This window comes from Giraffa tippelskirchi, chromosome 11, assembly GCF_054371585.1.
Source record: "Giraffa tippelskirchi isolate mGirTip1 chromosome 11, T2T-mGirTip1v1.2.pri, whole genome shotgun sequence".
In the NCBI taxonomy this organism is placed as follows: domain Eukaryota; kingdom Metazoa; phylum Chordata; class Mammalia; order Artiodactyla; family Giraffidae; genus Giraffa; species Giraffa tippelskirchi.
In genome coordinates, this window is record NC_137285.1 from 100,256,155 (window position 1) to 100,276,738 (window position 20,584).

The following is a 20,584-nucleotide window of genomic DNA, read 5'->3' on the forward strand; positions in this document are numbered from 1 at the left end:
GCATTTTTAGTAGAGCATAAAGAGTCTAATTAATATTAATTTTTATATTGCCAAATCATATTTCTAATTTTTTCTTTGTTGGTCCTTTAATATCTGAAAATTGTCATTTTCCTTTGATGCTATGCCTCATTCATCTTCCTTTTCTTCTTCCTCATCATCGTCTCATCACCACCACCGTTACCATGACAGATAACCTCAGGCAAAGGCCTTTGTTCTCCAACCAAGTCAATCTCCATACATTTCCCCATGGAGCAAATCTAGCTTATTAAAAGATCAGGCTATCCAAATGCTGCCGAGGCAACCTTACTGCTTTTGGGTAAATACATATGTACCAAGTACAGTGTGTGATCTTTGTTGGGATCATAGTTGGCGGTGGGGTGGGGCAGGTGGAAACAGCTGTGAAGTAAATTTAAGAACACATGGAAAGTTCTGAATATGAATGTACACTAGATAAGGGCTTCCTAGGTGGCGCTAGTGGCAAAGAACCAGCCTGCAAATGCAGGAGACACCAGAGATGTGAGTTTGATCCCTGGGTCAGGAAGATCCCCTGGAGAAGGAAATGGCAACCCACTCCAGTATTCTTGCCTGGAAAATTCCATAAACAGAGGAGCCTGGCGGGCTACAGTCCATAGGGCCACAAAGTGTCAGATACAACTAAGCATGCAAGTATATGAGATAAAATTAGTGTATCACTATGAAATTTTTTGGTATAATAATGGTATTGTAGTTCTATAGGAGAACATCCTTATTCTTTTTTTTTTTAATTTTTATTTTTTAGTAGAGTATAGCCGATTAGCCATGTTGTGACAGTTTCAGGTGAACAGCAAGGGGGCGCAGCTATATGTACATATGTACCCATTCTCCCCTAAGCTTCCCTCCCATCCAGGCTGTCACATAACATTGAGCAGTTTCCTGTGCTACACAGTAGATCCTTGTTGGTTATCCATTTTGAATAGAGAGTGTGTACATGTGCATCCCAAACTCCCTAACTACCCCCCATCCTTCCCCCCAGCAACCATAAGTTCAGAACACCCTTATTCTTAAAAGACATCTGCTGAAATACTCAGAGTGAATTGATGTGATGCCTGCTACTTACTTTCAAATGTTCTTTTTAAAGAAAAAAAAAGTGTGTATGTGTGTGTGTGTCTATACATTATACTCAGAGAGAAAAAGAAAATGTGCAAAATGTTGAGCAGTTGGTGAATCTGGGTGAAAGGTCTATAGGTGGTCACTATACTAGTTTCTTTACTTTTCCGTAGGTTTGAAATTTTAGAAACATATGGTCAGAAAAAGAATCTTTTGAATCACTTGGATACTACTGCAATTATTTCATAACTATTTTCCCCTTAAAAATCTCAGTTCTTCCTGCTGTTCTAATCTCAGGAGGCAGCTTTCTCCTTGCATTCAACCAAGATGGGCTGCGTTAGGCTGCAGTAACAATCCAAAGATCTGGGTGACTTATGCCTTCAAAGATTTCTTCCTCACTTGTGATAGATACACGGCCATTTCAGATTGGTGGGAGACTAAAGCCATCTTTTGGAACATCTCATATACTCATTCTCACAACATAAAAACTCTGTCTCTGAGGTGGACTTTTTCCCTTTATTCTCAAAGGAAAAGGTGTCTCTCCTCTTATTTAAAGCTAACTGCTTCCTTTGAACTCTGAACCCGTGTCTCCTCTGGAAGTTTGCTTCCACAAGATATAGCTAGTTCTTCCATCTCCTCCATCTCTGCCAGCTTCAGTCTCTTTCTCTCCATGTGTTGCAGTCTCTATACTGCAGAAAGCCCTGTGTTTGATTCTATCATACTTTCTAATTTCCTCTCTTCCTTTCTCCAGGTTAACCTTTCAAGCTTATGGTCTTTGCAGATGTCACTTCCTGATATCCCAATCTTGGTTTTCATACAAGCTGGTTGTTGTCGTTTAGCCAGTCAGTCATGTCCAACTCTTGCAACCCCATGGACTGTAGCATGTCAGGCTCCTCTATCCATTGGATTTCCAGGCAACAATACTGGAGTGGATTGCCATTTCCTTCTCCAGGGGATCTTCCTGACCCAGGGATCGAACCCATGTCTCCTGAATGTCTTCTGAATTGCAGGCAGATTCTTTCCTGAAAAGCCACCTGGGAAGTCCCATACAAGCTGTTATTTGTTCCCGAATTAGACTGATATGTCTTCTTGCAGAACAAATAGCCTTTTCAGCCCTTTGTTATATTATTCTTGATCTCTGCTGTGTAGCACCACTGACAAGCCCCTCATGTGTGGTAGTCTCACCTACACTGATCATCATATATCAGATTTGGGGGGGGGCGGGATTCTTCTCCCATCCTTTTGAATTGTTCCTTAGCTGTCTTCTCTAATGTTTCATTTTCATCCTGCCTTCCTAAATGTAAGGATTCTCTGGGAACCTTTTTTAAGCCCTTCTCTCTTTGTCCTCCTAACTACTTCCTCCAAGAGCTTGTTGACTCCAGTACATCTCTCTTGTGTACATGTCCAGCCCTGATCTCATTGCTGCCATTTCAACCTCATTATCCTGAGCGCTTATATGACATGCTTTTTCCCATTGGAATGACTTTCCCAGCACCTCAAACTGACACTTTCAAACTTAAAGTCACTATGTTTCCTCTTTCCAAATGCTTGCTTCCCCTCCAGAGGCACTATTTTTCTTCTGGTTTCCCAGCCCCATAGACTCTCGGCAGGATTCTTTGACTTTTTCTTCTTCTCCATTTCTCATTTTTATTTCTAATATTCCCAGCCCTATCGTTTCCCCTCAGATCTGCCCTTTCTTCTTTGTTCCCGCAAATGCATCCTCATTAATGGAGCAAAGATCACAGAGAGTCTCTGCTTTGGGCTTTCTACTTCTCGTTCTTGGTTTTTCCCCAAGCCACCCTTCAATCTGTTACAAAACAAACCTTCTATCATGACAGTTGTGGTATGAGCTGACTAAAGAGTCAACTTGGCAGAAGCATCAAATCTAGACTTTGCAGCTCAGAATATAATTTGGTTTCATCCGACCCATTCTGCTGTCACTGACTCTGCTTTGATAGCCCTCTGGCCAGGTCCTTCCAGACCCACCCTAGCCTCCCCATCTGCAAATGCTCTACATCTTCTGTTTGAGCTCTTCTCTCTCTTTACTCCTCCCCTCCCTTTGTTCCCACTTTTCATGATTTTTCTCCAATTATTCTACCCCTTCCTCCTCTCCCCTTTCATTCTTTTTCTCCTCGTTTACTCTCCTGTCTCTTTCCCAAATCTTAGTCTCTCTCTTTTTAAAAAAAAAAAAAAATTATTTACTTATTTTTGGCTGTGCTGGGTCTTTGTTGCTGTGCGGGCTTTGCTCTGGTTGTGGTGAGTGGGGGATACTCTCTATTTGTGGTGCGTGGGCTGCTCATTGTGGTGGCTCCTCTTGTTGCAGAGTGTGGGCTCTGGAGTGAGCAGACTTCAGTCAGTAGCTGCAGCACATGGTCTCAGTAGTTGTGGCTTCCGGACTCTTAGAGCACAGGCTCACTAGTTGCAGCGCACGAGTTTAGTTGCTCTGTGGCAGGTGGGATCATCCCAGATCAGGGATGGAACCCATGTATCCTGCATTGGCAGGCAGATTCTTTACCACTGAGCCACCAGGGAAGCCCCCAGATCTTAGCCTTTCTTTAAGACGTAATTGAGTTTCCATCACTTCCATGAAAGCATCTCTCAGTGTTTGAGCTTACACTAAAATTTTCCTTCTCCCACAGTGACCAGAGTTGGTTGCAGTTTGGTAGTTAAGTATTTAATATATGTATTTATTTATTTCCAACCAAGTCACTAGCTCTTTGGAGTTCTGCATAGAAATCCCCACAGTGCTGGGCACATGGCTATAGTCAGGACATGCTTAGGACTTGATTTCTGTGAGGTCTAATGGAAAGTGTTAATTACATTTTTTATTCTTCTACTCTAGGGAGAATAACACCTGCCAATTTCTGAAAATATTTTTCCTCCTCAATCCCAAATGGAGAAATTTGAGGCTGGTGATTTCAAAATTCCAGGGATATCAAGTCATTTCCTTGGTGCATCCATACCTGTTTTATTATACTCTTACTTAATCCTATATTATAGGAACATTTGCATTACTTTTATGCCTTTTCATACTTACCTTTCCCATATTTTCTATCTTTGTATTATGGTGAGGAATAATAGTGTCTTCATTTACATTAACTCATTTCATCCTCTACCTGACTCTTTTAGGATTGGCAATATCATTAGACTGATATTTTTGCCATCCAGCAAAAAAGAGTTTGAACTGGCTCAAGATCACACTGACAGAACTCAAAATTTCTTTTATATTTGAAGGCTTTTGCTCCTTTGCTCCATTCTGGTCTGAATGACCCTCCTCTGGGCTTGCACAGTTCCCATGCACCAAAGCATGTAATGGCAGTGTTGTCATCAATTTACAGGTCGGTTCCCACCCCCCCTCCCACCATTAAACTGTGAGCTTACTGGGTATAGAGATCAGGTGTTATTAATTTCCAGTGAATAGTTCAGGATATGTTGGTTCAACATCTGAATTAAAGCATAGATGAATAAGTGCATGAATGAAAGAGAAGTGTCATTTGTTTCTGTCTGCCTCTTAAAGAACCTAGCCTAAGATCCTTCATGACTATGTACTCTCCATAGTACACTGTACATGATTGTAAAAAAAATTGTGAAATTTCTTTTTTCGTAAATCTCCTTCGCTTTGGCTCCAGCAGTCCAGTATCCTTAAACACACACATCTCACTGAAGTCTGTGGTCTTGTGTAGTTAAGACTCAGGCAGTCTTGGGTTCATACCTTTTTTCTGCTGATTTTAGCTAGTTGAATGTTTGTGGACAAGTTATTAGTTTCCTAAGTTTCAATGTTCTCATCTGTAAAATGGACCTAATGAAATTTGTAGGATTGGTGTGGGAAGTCAATGGGATCATTGATTTGAAGCCCTTGGTATATAGGCCCTGGGACATAATACCTGATGAAAGTTAACAATTATCTTGAGGAAGGATGATCACTGTATTTTAGGAACCCTTGGACCATAGCACGGGGCTCACCGACTGGCACGGTTTCAATTTCAAAACCACAGATGTCTTACCGTGGCCAAACTAAACCAGAAATGTAGCCAATTCAAATAACTTGGCCTTGAACTCTACTTTCATTTGAATAATTCTGAGAAATTATGTCAAAATTAAGATATTAAGAAATTAAGATAACCCTGACAGCTCCTTTATCTCTAAGAAACTTACAGAGTTGGAACAAGAAGTTATTTGTCATTTATATTTGTAAGTGAGACCTTCCTGCCCGAGTCCTCCCCATCTGTCTCCTGTTGTTTCTGTGTTCCTAGAGTGGCTGCAGTGTGTGTGTGTGTGTGTGTGTGTGTGTGTGTGTGTGTGTGTGTGTGTGTGTTTTGTTTCCTTAATGACCTGAGCTGCTGCTTCTAGGTGTCCAGAGCCATTGATATAATGCATCACTTTGAGGTACCGGTAAAATACATTTAGCACATATGTAAATCTATCTCCTGGCTCAGGGAGCCGTATATAATACATAGAGTTATCACATTAATGCTGTTTATCACCAAGTGTGGGGTTTGGATTTAGAGGAGAGGCCGCCTCCATACAAATTATCTCAGCTTTACTTTATCTCTGGGGAAAAAAACAAACAAACAAAAAAACAGTGGCCATTTCCTTCATCACAAAGCATTGACACAAAGCCCCAGCCAGTCCATTTTATCAGTGAGCAAATTGAAGTCTAATGACATCAAACCACACATAAGCCTCGTTGGAAGGGACTGTGGTTTGGAGACAGCCCAGAGAGGGCTGTGACCAATGTCTTGCCCTCATGTCAAACTGGAAAGAGAGTGATGTTGACATCAGAAAGAATGACCTCGGCTCAAATTCCAGCTCCCGTGGTGAATAAACTTCAGCAAATTGCTCATTTTTCCAAAACTTTGGTTTTCTCTTCTGTCTGATAAGGACAGTGGTAACCTCTCCGGAAAATTCCATTATTCATCTTATGCTTATCGAGGACATATCATGTACCAGGCTCTAATTTTATAGAAATGAAGTGATATGACAGGTGTAAGTATCTGACCAAATGCTGAACTTATGATGAAAACTCAATAAAAGGTCTTTCTCCTCCTCTTAAGCCTCACAGCTTCAACTGACCTTTCTCTAGGGAAGAATTCACCACCCCTTCCCCCACTCACAATTTGAGAATGAGTCAGATATGGAGTATTTGCTGACTGACTTCAATCCCTTTCTCCCCCATGCTTCCCTTCAGCCTGAAGAACTTTCCCTTGGGGCTCTTAGGACCAGAATACCCTAGTCACTGTGACAGATGATCTTGGAGAGGGGAGAAATCTGACACTCCAGGCCCTAAGTGACAGCACACGGATATTCAAAATGATCCCACTCAGACTAGATAAAGGCAACTTGTCAGAAGGGGACAGGTCAGTTTAGCAGCTGTACATGGGAAGTCTGACAAGGGAACACTTCTACCCATTCTAGGGCCAAGCTGTGGCTCTTATCATGGGTGAGAAAGATGCCAGGGTCACAGGCAGATAGAAAGCCCGAGAAACAAGTCAAGTAGAAGACAGGATCCGCCAGAGTGTGAGAATGACTCAGGCAGGGTAGTCAAATGTTGGATCCTCCTGAGAGCTCACTCCTCTCTCACCCTTTGCTCCGAATGCCTTCTCCACCAGGGCTCAGAGACGACCTTCTCCCCGCCAACAGCATCCACATCTGACTGTTGTTAGTGCCCGGCTTCTCTTTCCGTTGTGGCCGCGGCCACAGGAAGGCGTACAGGGAAATATAACAACATAATCCTCTTCACACCATTCAGTCCCCAAAGGTCCTTACTCCGAATTCTCCATTTATCTGGTCATTAGATCTAATTAAATCCCTCCAACTTAGAGCACTGATGAGTGGCACTACTTTCTCTCACCAATTAAAAGCGAGGAGATTAAAGAATGCCCTCGACACTTTGTCCTTGTGAGGGTGGTGGCAGGGGGAGAGGCAGGGGAGGAACACAGAAGACTGTCCTTTATCTCTGAAGACAGTGCTGATGTAATGTGGGTTCCTGCCAAAAGAATGTACTCTTTGCGTGGCTTGCCCAGCTATGGCCGTGAAAGTGCATTAAGCAGTGTGTTGTCCCTTATGGAAATATCTACCTCTTTCCAAAGATGGTTTGAACAGCTTAAACAAAGGACACCTACAAAAATAATGAAACAGAAATCAAAGAGGGAAACCAAAGTTGAAGAAGCACGTTAACAAACATAGTCAGCGAAGGGATTAATTAGCATATTTATCACAATTAACACAAAATCTAATCGGAGTTCCCTGGTAGCTAAGGCAAAAAAGAAACATGGCAAATTACCATCGTTTCCATCATTTAAAAGACAGAAACACACTTCCCCACTAGCTCCTATTCTTAGGGCATAAAGAATGTCCTTGTTCTAAATGCTAATAGGAAATCCTCATGTGACCCTTCTTTTAGGAGACATTGGATGATAAACAGTGTTTTCAACATTGTCTTGTATTTGACAGGCAAGTTTCTAAGTGGCCAGGGCTTGGGAATAGTGTTTTTCTTCTTTGAAGTACTGAGTTGCCCACCTAGGGTTCCAACAGTGACTTAGTTTTATCATAGTTAGTCTATTACAAGAGATCATATCAGCTCACAGGTTTAGGCAGGGCGAGAGGGAGGGTCCAAACTCTTATCATGTTGACTCCCCAACAAAGTCCTCCTGAAAAAGTACCCCCAACTTCTTTGCCCCTATAAAAACAGACCTGCCTTCTCTGCCCAACCCCACTGACATGCTTGCTCATGAAGATAGTCATCAGACAGAAACAGGGGTTCAGTGCTTTTAGGAGCAGAGGCCGAGCTCCAGGCTCACCCCTTGTACACCAGTGAAATCTCCTGTCTCCCTTCATCACAACATCGTTGAGCCAGAGCCGGCCTCTCTCCCTCTTCTCCTGACTCTCCAGAGTGCTATTCGGGAAGGACAAGCACGGAAATCTCTATTGAACCCTCTCTCATATTCAAAGTAGAATTGACTCTGGTGTGGTTGAAAGGACTGGAAGGCAGTGGGGCATGGAGGCAGAGGGATGAATAAAGTGATCTCAGGCTCACTAACCCTGCAGATTCGCTCCCTGCCATGAAAGAAATAGGGGAGCGGGCTTCTACTCAAGCACAGGTCCACGGGGAAGCAACGTTACTGCCAAAGAGATACCTTAGTGAACGACTTCCTCTGTTCTCATCCCAGACTCCTTCAAAAGAGACTCCAAAAGAAAGCTTTGGGTTCAAGGTCAAGCTCACACCCTGTGTACCCCACTGCATCCTGAGCACTCACAGATCTTCCTCTGGCTCTCTGCATCCCCAGACCCACTCAAAGGAACGTATCTTTAAGATGCTTCCAGATAAGAGCTCCCCCTTTGCCCCTGACTCAACAGAGGTCTCCCTTCCAGAGAACTGTCCTTTTTTTTCTCTTCTCCTGTTTCTAGCTCCAATATCGGCCACCCTCTGGCTCCTGACTTGGCCTCTTACCCTAGGATCCTGGATATCTCCCTGTGCTTTGGACTAGCTCCCTGCTCTTCTTTGTGTGATCACTAGATACTGCTTCTACAACCCTCGAAACAGCCTCCTGGCTGCCCACCTCCCTCCCCAAACCAGAACCCGAACAGTTTCTCTCCTTACTGACCAAACCCTGCTGAGGCCAAGGCCGATGTGCCAGAGCAGGTGTCTGATTCCAAATCCAGGGCTCTTTTCTTGCCCTGGACGCTGCCACCTGTGAGACTCTCTGGAGGAAGCAAGACAAGATGAAACTGCAGGGAAAAGGGTGTATTTGTGAGTTCTGCCCTTGACTATTGTTAGTTCAAGTGCTCTCTCCGCTTGCAGTCAAACCCCCTGAAACTTCTCATTAGTTCCTTGAACATGATTGTTTCTTCTCATTGTGATTTCAGTGAAGAATTTGAAAGCCCTCTGTGGAGAGAGATGAGAAGGGAGCCAGTCACAGTTTTCTCTAACCAAAGAGCATGTACTTGGTCATCTTGGGGACCATTGGCCCCAACAGCCACCCTTCCTGTGTCCTTTGGACTCTCTGTGTCTCTGTTACTAAACTGGGGCCAGGGGCTTATTTTGTGTGCGAGTTTAAATGAGGTTACATATGTTGAGTGTTCTCAGCACGTGAGAACGTGTACCCACATGACCCCTGGAGGTCAGCTCCCTGTCCCTCTGCCCCTGCCCCCTTCTCCCTGCTCCTGCTCCCTTCTTCCTTCCCCCTCCCTCCTTTGCCTTCCCCCAGGTCAAATTTGTGCAGAGAAGGCTGCAGGCCAGTTGCAGTAGGGGCCTCATTTCCAAAGGGGGCGCTCTGAGATCAGGAAAAAGGCCTTTGGGGACCTTGAACATGTGTCTGCGAGGACTGCATGCTAGTACCTATGGCTGGACATTTAAAAAATGACTTTTATGAAATCTTTGCCTTGATATGCTATCAATTTTTCCAGATGCCTTTTCAATATCTGTCTACAGAACTGTATGAAATTATAGTAAGTCCTACACCTGGGGGCGGGGGGGTGGGGGTTGATGATATGGCAGCTGGAGACAGACATCTGGCTCTGATGAAATGAGGTAGATTCTCCGGGTAGCAGGTCTGCTCTGGGGAGCTGCCCAACCACAGGTCTCCTGAACGTAGGCCGCTGGGGCCACCGGAATGGGCAGTCACCAGCAACTATTGCCCCATTTGTCTCTCCTTTCCTTCCCACTTCCCTCTAGGTCTGTGCCTCCCAGGTGGGAAAACAGAGCTGGCTTTTAGCTTTGCGGCAGTGCAGGGTGAGAGGCTGTCCTGGGCTTACCTCCCTTGGTTAGACCCAGGGCCTTCAGGAGGGGGAGGAGAGAATGAGGAGCTGAACAGCCTTTTATAAGCCCTCCTGGGTTGGAGAAGGGAGAAAGCTGTTGTAGGAGGCTGAGCAGACATCTCCACCGGCTCCCAACCACTCAGCTCTCTCCATTTATTACCTTTCAGGTGTCCAGGGCACCAGGAGAAACTGCTGAGAGACTACAAATGCTATAAACCTGGCATCTGGGGCAGGATGTCACTGAGCTGTCGGGAAGAAGGGGCTGAGAAAGGTGAACAGTGCCTGGCACCTGGGAATGAGTGAGTGGTTAGGCACCTGAAATCAACCCAAAGCTTCCTCTCTGGTGAGTTTTTGTCTCCCTATCGGGGAGGTCCCAGACTTTGAAGGCGAAGACCCACTAGGAGGGCCCAGAGTACCCGCCATCTTTTGCCTCTGTTCTGGGGAGGCCTCAGGAGACTAGAACCGCATGGCAGCCTCTGGACTTGGGAGGCGCACTGTGGCCCCCCTAGCAGCCACACTAGCGGCTCGGGGAACCCAAGACAAGGAAGGTCCTAAGCACATGTCACAGCAACCTGCTGCTGCAGTTTAACAGCACTTGTCATCTTGCCCGTTTTGTCCACCTGCCAAGGCTGTGTCCACTGAGCTCTCTGGAGTGGGAGGCAGCCGAGCTCTCATCGGTGCTGATAACGGAAGGCCTTGCATGAAGAGCAAGGAGTTAAGAGGCTTTTCTTTGCTGTTGTGGAGAGATGGAGAGACCCCTGGCTGGAGGCAGTGCTTTCTGAGGGCAGCTGCTGCTGCTGCTAAGTCGCTGCATAGATGGCAGCCCACCAGGCTCCACCGTCCCTGGGATTCACCAGGCAAGAACACTGGAGTGGGTTGCCATTTCCTTCTCCAGTGCATGAAAGGGAAAAGTGAAAGTGAAGTCCCTCAGTCGTGTCCGACTCCTAGCGACCCAATGGACTGAAACCTGCCAGGCTCCTCCGTCCATGGGATCCTCTAGGCAAAAGAGTACTGGAGTGGGGTGCCATTGCCTGCGATACTGTCAATTACACACCCCATCCTTCAAGCCTCAGGCCAGGCGGCCGAGGAGTCTGCCTGTCGATGGGTGTGCAAGTGTCCAAGGAGGAGCCTGATGCGGAGAGCCGGTGGGCACGGCCCCCAGTCGGCCTGCTTCTTCCTTTCCCCTTTAACTCACTGTAAAGTACTGTCATCTGCCAAGACGACATCACCTTGGAGGACAACTGTGTCCTATCCGAGGTGGTCCTCTTTAAGGGGAGAGGTCTTTCCCCTTTCTGCCATATTAGTATGTCACTCCCAACACCAATCCCTCGGAACCCCTACCCCGGAGGTTCCAGTATTTTCTTGATGCACGATATCTTTGGTCTCAGTAGTTTTTTATGGTACCCAGAGGCCAAGAGAACTAGCAGTTCGATCTTTAAAATAGCTAGGATCAAACAATGTAGTAAGTATTAATGTCCTAACAACTCAATAGCTATTTGAAAATATATACATAAATGAAAGGGGAAAACATTTTTATTTCATTCTTAAATATTCATGATTATCTACTAGTGGGAAAAGTGTACCTGTTGTGCACCGCCCAACTTCTCAAACCTTGGACACTGCTGCCTTCACTTTTTGTTCCACCTTGATTTTTGTGTAGTACTTGCTTTTTATCACAGCAACTTCAGAAAACCCACTTTCATAAAGATATGACCCAAATGAAAGGAAATAGTGAGATCTAATGTCAAAACTATAAACTTCTTTGAGATAGTGACTTGCTTGGTGTCTGGCAGTCGCTGGGTATCTCTGTGTTACCCTCCCAAAATTAAGATATTCTGTGTGGGTTCCCTGTTCACTAGGACATCATGCTGCACAGTTTGAGAGCTGTGGCCCTACTCTGTAAGTTTATTGCATTTCCTCATGTTGGAGAAAGGGACTAGAAGTTGGGATAAAGGCATACAATGGAGAGAGAAAAATCGTCTTAACTTTCTCAAGACACTTCCTCAGATTATACTCGTTCTGTAAAGAAGCATATCTAGGAAAAATCACAAGGCTGGGATCTTTCCTGGGAATGTTAAACACATTGCGTTACGTAGGAATGGGTACCTACCTGAGTTGAGAACTTGGTCCATGGGATTATGCCTGGTGCTACTGGTTAATTCTGCAACTATTTCTAGGCTGGTTATTTCTTCCTTCCTTTCAGCTTCCTCTTTAACTCCCTCCTTCCCTCTCTCCCTCCCTCCTCTCCTCCTTGATTTCCACAAATGAATATTATCCTTCTTCTATATGAGCATACCCCAGTGAAAAAGAGTAGGGCCCAGGAGCCAGACTACACACCCTTTGCTACCCTGTGTGACTTCATGGTTGTTGTTGTTCAGTCACTAAGTCATCTCCAACTCTTTGGGACCCCATGGACTGCAGCACACCAGGCTTCCCTGTCCTCCACTATCTCCCAGAACCTGCTCAAATGCACGTCCATTGATTCGGTGATGCCATCCAACCATCTCATCCTCTGTTGCCTTCATCTTCTCCTGCCCTCAATCTTTCCCAGCATCAGGGTCTTTTCCAATGAGTCAGTTCTTTGCATCAGGTGGCCAAAGTATTAGGGCTTCAGCTTCAGCATCAGTCCTTCCAATGAATATTCAGAGTTGATTTCCTTTAGGATTGATTGGTTCGATCTCCTTGCAGTCCAAGGGACTCTCAAGAGTTTTCTCCAGCACCACAGTTCAAAAGCATCAATTCTTTAGCACTCAGCCTTCTTTTGGTCCAGCTCTCACATCCATACATGACTACTGGACTTGGGGTAACATCTAACCTCTGTGCTTCATATTTTACTCCTGTAAAATGGGTTTAATAAAATGATGTATTTTTTTGGTTTGTAATGAGATTGAAATGCCCTGATGGAGATTAGATCAGTGTCTGCTGCGATAAGATGTAGGCAACTCAGCAAACAGCTATAACAAGATAGACTTCATCTCTGCTTCTCCCCAGCTTATAGCCCAGGGCAAAAGATAAATATCAAACCTTGTTTGCCCAAACAACTAGTTGATTATAACTTCGATATGGGTTACAAAGAAATGCAGTAGTCCATGTGAGCATGTCATATGGGATTTCACTTTGATGTCTGTGTGTGTTGGGGGTGGGTGGTTATCTCAGAATTCTTCCCAGAGTAAATGACGTTTACATTGTGACTCAAAAGATGTATAGGAATGAGTTAGGCCAAGGTCCAGTGGGTAGAGGAGGTATGGAAAGTGTTCCAAATAGAAGGAACACTGTGTCTAAGACCCTGAGACTCTGGCTAGGGTAAAACAAGGGTAAAAGGCTTATGGCCCTTGGTAAGAAATCTTAAGAGTAATAGGAAGGCATTGAAGGGTTTTGAGCACAGAAGTAGCGTAACTTTGTCTTATAAAAGATCTCCCTGTCTGTCGGGTGGGGAATAGACTCCAAAGGACAAGAGGGAAATCAGAAAGACCATCTAGGAGCCTACTCGGGAATCCTTTGGGAGAAATAGGAGGTGGCCCTGCCCAAGGTGGCAGAAGAGTAGCAGATAGACTTAAGAGGTAATAATTTGGAAGCAGAATGGATATGATGGCTTGATTGTGGAAAGAGAAGAGAAACCAGGCAAATGCCTAGGAGTCTTCCCAGAAGGGTTGGGTGGAAGGAACTTGGGCCATGATAACAGGGCCAGGGAGCCCTGCAGGAGGGATGGTGCCCATAAAGTCTCCTGGGAGGGTGTGAAGGAACCAGATGACCCAGCTCTCCAAAACATGCTCTGAAAATACTTCTTAGATTATTGAAATAAAATAGGATTTCTGTGTCTCTCTCCTGAGATATCCAGATTAACTCTCTCAGGTCTTCACTTTGTTTTATACAAAGGCCAGTGTTGGGATAGAAAATGAAAACCTCTGTTCCATGAAGAACCCACCATGGCTTTCAAGTTCTTAATCAGCCCAAGACGTACGCAGAGTCATTCAAAACAAAGGTTATTGTTATTCTGTAGGTGAACAGGCCTGTACAGATTTGCTGTCAGGTCCTTTCTCCTTCTCAACGGAGCCATCTTTCTTTCTTGTATTTAAGGGAAAAATGTTTTTGATATTAATTAAGTTACATGGCAATTTCCACCCCCTAATTAAAGTGGAACCTTCTCACAGGACACTTTGAAGTACGGCTCTGTGGATATAAGAAACTTTTCATCCTCCGCCAGGGCTCTGTAGTGTCTCTTCATATTGTTCACTTCAGTCGGAATAAAACTCTTTCTGATAATGAAGGGAAGAGTGTTTCACTTTTCCCAGCCACCACGCAGTCAATCTGGCCTGGCGTGGGGCGTGGGGGAACCGTGGCTGCCGGCAGGTTAGGGGGCTGGGAGTGACAGCTCAGGTGCATCTGGGGAGGGGTTGGTGGGATGGCAGGGCTGGAAGGTGGGTGAGGGAGAGAGAAATCGGATTGGAAGGGCTGCTGGGAGCCACATCTCTTGGGATGACTGGGAGAGGAACAGCGCCCTGCTCCCACGAGATAACAAATCCATCAACGACTTCTCGCCATGAGCTTTGATATCCGCAATGAAAGGCAGAGTGGTTGGGTCATGAGTTCTTCTGTTCTAATTCCCAGGGGACAGTTCCTGTGCTTTGTTTGGGCCCAAAGGACTCCCTAAAATTCCCAGAGACAGGACAGTGACCAAAGACGAAAGGAGAAAGGGAGAAAAAAGGTGAGAAAGCACAGCTAGGGTTAGTAGCAGTGGAGAGAGAGAGTCAGGAGAGGAAGGGGGAGTGCGTTTCTCACCCTGAAAAACTCCTCGGCTGGGGAGACAGTTCTGACTTTCAGACCCCGCTGGCTCCTCTGGTTTACTCTTGCCCTCCCTCCAAGACTTTCTCTTTCAAGCCCCTCTGCATGCCACCGAGGTGGGGAAAGAAAAGGAAGGCGTCTTTGTGCCCTCCCTGCCCAGAAACCAATTTCTAGTGAAAACATCCCAGGGAGGAAACAGAGGTCACTAGTTTTTATCTGCGAATCTGACTGCTGGTGTTTTCCCCGTAGGTATCAACAGCCAGGAAAACATATCACAGACCGAACCAGAAACAGCCCTGGTGTGTCCACCTCCTCCCCACCTGGATGTCACCAGCCCAGAGTGTCAGACACTCTAATTGGATTATTGCTGTTTCTCCAGCTGTCTCAAGGTGTCTCTCAAATAGCTCTGAAGCCACAGACAAAGGCAAATGGAAGAGGCACAGAAGGAGGCAGAGAAGGACACAGGTCCCCTTCTCCTGGTCCTCCTGCAGCAGCCGCCCCCTTCTTGTCTCGGGCCAAGGAGGCAAGAGCAGGCCCCCAACAGGAGGTCTCCACTTCCCGCCTGGCCTGCAAATCCCTGAGGACTTGGGGCCCCGCCTGCAGGCAGTGGGTGCTGAAACTGGGCAGGAGACAAGCACAGGAGGGGCAGGGTGGTGGAACATAGTTGAGAAGGGTAGTGGGGGGTTTCCCTGATGCCCTGCAGCTTAATTCAATAACTTTAACTCAACCCCGTATGGGAGGTAGTGACTCCTCCTGGACACCGGGCTTCAGGCTGGGAGGTGGGAAGGAGTCCCTGAATGCCAGAGGTTCCCAGACTCTTGGGCTGAGGTGCCCAAATGTACGAGAACAAACCACACATTCTGGGAGCCTCGGGAAGGCAGAGTTGATTCTAGCCTGGGGAGGTCTGGGAAAAGAAAGCCTTGTGGGTGTGCCATTCCTGCACGACATTTGCTTGGGGGTAAAGATGGCAAGAGGAACGGTCCAGCCAGAGAAACAACAGGTGGAAGGTGCTGAGGGGGGCACCCCTTGTGTAGTGGCATGTTTGGGGTACTTTAACCCAGAAGATATTGTGGGGGCCGAAGAGGGGCTGAGAGGAGAGACAGAGAGGCCTTGGAGAGAGGCTGTAGCAGCTGAGCATGACCTGGTCCCCCAGGCTGAGGAACCGCCTTTCTTTTTTGTGCCGGGGGGAGTTGGGAAAGACCTAGAAGATGTTGAGTGATGGAATTAAAATGATATTTTAGAGGACAATTCCACTCCCTTTTGGCATGTGCTCCCTAGTTCTTTATCCCTACCATGTGGCTTGCCAGCAAAAAGGCTAGGAACATAAACATAGTACCATGTGTGACTTAGGAGAAATCCAGAGCCATGGCATGAACCTCTTTACTTCCTGCACCTGGACTTGTGGTGGACAATTTCAGCAAAGCTCCAATGAGTGGGACACAGACAACAGAATGGCTTTTCCTGAGGATGCTTGATCAAGCACCATCCTATCCCTGTCCCAGCCATGCTGACTTTCAGTTACGTGGGTTTCATAATAACCCAACCAAATACACACATGCCAAGGGAACCTGCCTGTAAAGGGAGATGAGGACAAGAGAGGTATGTAGTTAATTGGGAAGGCTTCCCGACATTGCGGCTTTGTGATGGAGATATCATAGGTGAAGCTTCCCAGGTGGCTCAGAGGTAAAGAACCCACCTGCCAATGCAGGAGATGTGGGTTCCATCCCTGGGTGGGAAAGATCTTCTGAAGGAGGAAATGGCAACCCTCACCAGTATTCTTGCCTGGAGAAGCCCGAGGACAGAGGAGTCTAGTGAGTTACAGTCCACGGAATCACAAAAGGGTCAGACATGACTTAGCAACTAAACAACATCACAGATGAATGATTTAGCAGGAGGTAAAAGAGAGAGGCATTTCAGGAAGGAGGCTCATCAGAGCTGAGGACAGTTGGTGTGACTGGTGGGTGGGGAGGGGAGAACTTGATGTGCTGGGAGCACACAGCACTCCCTCCTCCCTCCCTTTCCACTTGAAGATGGAGATGCCATGTTCCATGGATATGAGTTCCGGGTGATGGGGGACCCCAGAACGGCTTGTCAGTAACAGGACGCGTCAACCCATCCTCCAGAGTTCTTCCTCCTCCACCTCCACCCAGAGTACAGTCAACCCCTTGATTTTGTTCCCTTGGGACACATCCTTGCATATGGATGAGAGTAGACTCCCGACTGATGGATACAGATTAGTTATTGCATCCCCTGGGATGGTTAGCAAGGACAGGAAAGGTGTTCTGAACAGGGCAGGTGGCCCTGTTGAGCTGAGTAATGGAGATAATATATGTGTATTAATTCTGTGGTTAGGCCCAAGAGCTGTATGATAACCTGTGCTCTCTATATGTTGGCAATGAACCTATGCTGGTGAGCTGAGAGCCAAGATTGGGTTTTAGATGTCTTCTGAATACTCAGAAACATCTTTCAACAGCATGGCTCACTGGGAAATACTTTCCTTTACGAAAGCAGCAAATTCCACTTACTTGAATAGCTATGTAAGAAAATTAGCTTAACAGCTATTTTGTGCTTTACTTTTTAAAGAAAAAGCCATTCATCCCATTTAATGTTCACAGCATTCTTTGAATATTTCAAGGTAGATATGATTATACCCATTTTACAGATGAGGAAACTAAAGCTCAGAGAGGTTAAATAATTTCCCCTAAATCCCACAGCTCCTAATCACAGAGTAAAAATAATCCCTGGCCTTCTGAGGCTAAATCAAATGCATTTTCAGCCACAGACACAGTTCTGATGAGTACCAGTTCCTCCCCATCTGGATGTAGGATAGTCTGGATACTAGGATCCAATATCTGATGCTTATTGCAGGGTTTCCTAAGGGCTTGGGTCTTTAGCGCTGATGAAAGCCACATTCCAGCTGCCCGCCATAGGAGAAACCTGCAGGCGTTCCAGTCAACCCAGAGACCTAGAAAGAAAACCCAAGCATTCTTAACCTTTAAAAAGATCTTAGCCTGTGGACAGATAAATTAACTCTGGGGCTCTGGGGAGATTAAACCTTATTTTATGGTTTGCTTGTTAAAAACGCATAACTCCAAATCTCACCAGAGATTGCAATTAAGATAGCAAGGGGCTAAAGCTACATGAGAAGTATTATTTACTCCTGGCTCCCCGCAAAGTCCAAAACGACAATGGGCTTTTCCATTTCGTAACCTGCAGTCTATCTGAAGCCACCTGCCTTTGTACCTAAAGTGCTTTAGGACACGTGCTTCTCCTCTCCAAGCATAGCTGCTGCCATGGTTTTGTTATCCTTTGTGGTTGCCCAAAGTAACCATAAAAACCCAACTTAAAACAAAGTTTCCAGGGCGTTAATGTTCAAGAGACACCAAGAACACTTTTTACCATCTGCTCCTCTACCGTTCCCACCTGAGGGGCTCTTTTCCTGTGTTCTGCTTTGAATGCCTGAATTGTACAAGCCCCAAATAGCTCCCTGATTTCTAGCAAAGTCCAAGGAAAAGCCAGGTCACCCCAAAGCAGATGGATCTCACTAAAATATGCCCAAGAGAGAATTATTATGCATTTTCTCATATACTCCTCTTAGACAGCTCATGTAAGAAGGGCACATGTATTTTCGCTCCTGAATTTCTGTGAAAAGTTAGTCAGTTTGTTTATGCCAAAACACCACTCAGAACTGTTTTGGACTCTTTCTGGGTTCCCTGTTACCTCTTGGGATGAGTGACTCATTTCCCTCCCCCGCTCCATCATCTGTATGGATAGAAGAGATATAGAAGGAAGGACAGCGTGTCTCTGAGAAATTCTATCCTAGGTAACATGATGCAGAGAAGGTCTTTCTCAAATTTGTCTCGTTCATCTTAAGACTCACCTGGGACCAATTCCAGAGTTACTCAGCCAGGTGATTGTCATGATCAGGTAAATTTGGAGACACTAGTATAGTGGAGCGGAGAAGGCAATGGCACCCCACTCCAGTCTTGCCTGGAAAATTCCATGGACAGAGGAGCCTGGTAGGCTACCTACAGTCCATGGGGTCGCTAAGAGTCGGACACGACTGAGCGACTTCACTTTCACTTTTCCCATTCATGCACTGGAGAAGGAAATGGAAACCCACTCCAGTATTCTTGCCTGGAGAATCCCAGGGATGGCGGAGCCTGGTGGGCTGCCGTCTATGGGGTCGCACAGAGTTGAACATGATTGAAGCGACTTAGCAGCAGCAGCAGCAGTATAGTGGAGAGAACACTCAATGGGGAGTTAGGAGAACTGGATTTTAGACCCATCTACTTCCTGCTAACTGATCTTCATCAGCACAATGTCTTGCCGGTTGTTAAATTCCTCCTTGTAAAAGAAGAAGCTACTATAATTAAACATGTTAAGCATGATCTAATTGCCTTGTAAGCATCAACTCTGTAGAGGACCCCAAGGTCACACAACTAGTCAGAGGCAGGACCAAGATTCAAACTGAGGTCTGTGGGGTTCACGTGCCCAGATTTCTAACCACAGTGTGATGCCCTCTTCAAGTGGGCCCTCTCAGTTCTGTTCTCCTGTCAGGGTTTCTTGGTTTTTTTTTGTTTATTCATGCAGTCGTGTCCGACTCTTTTGTGACTGTAGCCAATCAGGCTCCTCTGTCCATGGGATTTCCCAGGCAAGAATACTGGAGTGGGTTGCCATTTCCTTCTCTAGGGGATCTTTCCAACCCAGGGATTGAGCCTGAGTCCCCTGCTTGGCAAGCAAATTCTTTATCACTGAGCCACCTAGGAAGCCCATGAGAATTTCTTACAGGCAAAGGAAAGACTTTACATGTGAGATGAGAAATAGACCTTCCATCCCAACTCATTCCTTTTCTGTCCACTGGGTTAATACCCCAGCCCCCTAATGCCACGAAAACTCTGGCCTAACCCTGTATTATTTTCCCCTCCTCTGGTGATGATCTGGGGCTGATTTGGCCAAACTTCTAAGTCTGTTGCCTAGCAAGTCCCAGCACATCTGGAGCCCTGCTGTTGTCTCAATTGCACAGCTGTCTGCAGCAAAGATGCAGTCATCAGAAAGCTGCTGCCCAATGGAAATCTGGAGAACAATCTTTATATGGATCAGCTCTTTATACCTTTGTGTGGATTTCACTTCTCACTCACAAAGACAACGGGCGAGTTTGCAGAGTTCACACTGAGATGTGAGTGGCTTTATAACCAGCATGAGGAAGATTTTCCACAGAAAAACCTCTTCTCTCCTGGTGACAAACCTGAATTTTTGCTAAGGGGGGGAAAAAAGCTCTCTCTCCAAGAGCATTTGTATGGACCCAAGGGCTTTGAAATGGAAAAAAGCTAGAAGATTTCTCTGAGGCAAAGAGACACCACCAAATAGTGCAGGCCCCAAATTTAGGTTTTGTAGACATGCACAGTAAGAGTTTGCAAAAGTTTAAGGAGGCAGAGCCAATTTGAAGCATTATGTGTGTGTGTGTGTGTGTGTGTGTGTGTGTTAATGCCATAGGATAGGAGATATTGTTTTGGGGTTGGGGAAGATTGAAATCTGCAGTGAAAGGAAATGAAAAACCAAAATCTCTTCTGGAGGTGTGGCTAAAAACCAGAAAAGAAGAAGAAGAAAAAAAAGAAAGCAAAACGGACCAGTTTTATTTAGTTCTCCGAGGAGAGAAATGCTTCAGAAAAGAAGAAAGTGACAACAGTCAGCCCTGTGATCTCCCATCCTATTAATCAGGCCTCTCCATCAGCTGACAGTCTCCCAGACAAAGGCCACTGATGTTCAAAATGGCTACCACACGCATGGCAGGATCCTCAAGTACCTTCTGCATCAAAAAGACCAGTGAAATCATACTCAAAATAGAACCTCAGAATCTCAAAACTGGATGGGACCTTAGAAGTCTTCTGGCCCAACCCCCTCATTTTGCAATTGAGGAAACTGAGGCTCAGAGTTCACAAGACTGGTTGATCAAAAC

At 45.8% G+C, this 20,584-nt stretch overlaps 1 long non-coding RNA gene across 1 annotated transcript; it reads left to right on the plus strand.

The window, feature by feature from the left end:
- Positions 1-5,726: 5,726 nt before the first annotated feature.
- LOC145526315 (uncharacterized) lies at positions 5,727-19,021 on the plus strand. Its single transcript, XR_014068842.1, has 3 exons — positions 5,727-5,903; positions 10,011-10,186; positions 14,875-19,021. It is a non-coding gene; the product is annotated as an uncharacterized LOC145526315 (long non-coding RNA).
- Positions 19,022-20,584: the final 1,563 nt, after the last annotated feature.